Here is a 1,860-nt window from a genome sequence, read left to right as displayed (position 1 = left end):
GATCAAAGCTGAATTTTCAGCATCATTACTCCAGTCTTTAGTGTCACATGACCCTTCAGAAATCATAATATGCTGATTTGCTGCTCAAGAGACATTTCTTCTTATCAGTGTTGTAAACACCTGAAGAGACTTCTTTAAAAAAACATTAACAATCTTACTGTTCAAAAACTTTTGACTGGTAGTGTATAGTCAACTTAAATTGTGCTCTCATTTCTAGCTTTTAATTGGCTTAGAAATCAGATAACTGCTGGACAATAACCAATAATAATGATTTGTTTATATACTACGGACACTTTTTTTTTTATCACATAAGGCAGAATAGTTTCAATACTGAAATAAATGCTATGTCAGTTAGCACTGCATTGTTCATATACTTTATTTATAATCCCCCGCATAATCTACGCCCCTGGGTACCACATTCATTCGGCTCACTGCAGTTTAAAGCCCACGTTGGCATTAAAGCTGTTCAACAGGTGGGAATGATTTTCAAACAGTAGTTTATTTAAAGAGTTGACAAGGTAATAACTCCGTAAAGAAATTGAAAACTTATGTCTAAATTCTAGCTGTCTATTCTCAGTCTGTCTCTAACAAGCCTTTTAACTAAAACCATGGTACCGTCATTATGTACAGTGAAAATGAAAAATGGATGAGTCAGTCTTTTCTGTGTCTCTGCTGAAAAACCTTAGAAACAAACAAAACTCTCACCCCAGAACTCATTTCTGTTTTATATAGTGGTCTATGATTTTTGTCTGACTAAACTATTTTAAAACTGATTGATTGATTTATTGATTAGCAGATTACAGAAATAGTATTTTAGCAGCATGAGTACCTACACAGACAGTTGATCCTGTGAAGATGTAAAATGTATACATAAATCATCAGAAAAGAGACCAATGTGGGATGAATAAACTACTACACAATTCACAATTGTTTAATACATCAAATGTACTGCAGTACAGCACAGTGGATGAAGCACATCAGCACTGAAAGCACAAGAAACGGATATGAAACATTCCCATTCATTCAACACAATGCAAATCACCACTGACCAGATAACAGAGAATCAGTTTGATCCACTGAGGTTCACAACATACAACACACAACAATATTCTCATCAACCAATGTGACGTCAGACAGTGAATTTCAGTAACTCTCTCTTTATTTCTTCTTTCCTTGCTTTGTGTTTGTTTCCAGTTTTGTATTTGTTTTGCTTTGTCTTTTTGTATTCTGCATTTCTATTTGTATAACTAGTCACGTTCCATCATTGTATTTATTTATTTAGTAGGCTAAGTAAAACATGAAATATATACTATAAACTATGACATATATCCCGGTGGATTTAAATAAATCACTTTTTGTAAATCGCAAACACGCGTTACAAGCAAACATTAACATTCATGGATTAATGCTTCACACCGCTGATTCTTCACTGGAACCAAACAAACTGCAGACTGCAAACAACAAAATGATTGAGATACACACAGCCTCACTTCCTGTTTGATGTTGGCATCATCAACTTATATGACTTTATAGAGGCCCCAAAAATAATTTACACACTTAGGGTTTAATCACACAAACTTATTTCAGAATGAACCAAACCCAGTTCAGTTCAAGTGAACCAGGGAACCAGTGGCGAGTGACCACATGTGTTTGGTGTTCACAATGCTGTTCGTGCATAGATATCCCTAAAGTTGCAAAGACTAAAGTCTCAAACCCAAAGAGATATTGTTTATAAAAGTTAAGACTTGTCCACGCCCTCCTAAAACGACTCGTTCTAAAACGGCCCCACATGTCTATGTCACTGTGTGGGAAGATTTGCATAACGCCGCCCAAATGTTCACGCAAAGAAAGAAGGCGTAA

At 35.5% G+C, this 1,860-nt stretch overlaps 1 long non-coding RNA gene across 1 annotated transcript in view; it reads right to left on the bottom strand.

The window, feature by feature from the left end:
- LOC107676195 (uncharacterized) overlaps positions 1–601 on the bottom strand; it is a 2,394-nt gene extending 1,793 nt beyond the window's left edge. The window contains exon 1 of the long non-coding RNA XR_001632707.1: positions 590–601. This is a non-coding gene — a long non-coding RNA (uncharacterized LOC107676195). The remainder of the gene's footprint in view (positions 1–589) is intronic.
- Between the last annotated feature and the right edge of the window lie 1,259 nt (positions 602–1,860).

The sequence above is a fragment of the Sinocyclocheilus anshuiensis genome, unplaced genomic scaffold (genome assembly GCF_001515605.1).
Source record: "Sinocyclocheilus anshuiensis isolate Anshui unplaced genomic scaffold, SAMN03320099.WGS_v1.1 scaffold3955, whole genome shotgun sequence".
NCBI classification, from domain to species: domain Eukaryota; kingdom Metazoa; phylum Chordata; class Actinopteri; order Cypriniformes; family Cyprinidae; genus Sinocyclocheilus; species Sinocyclocheilus anshuiensis.
Note: the sequence above shows the minus strand (reverse complement) of the source record. Positions and strands in the feature narration are given on the sequence as shown.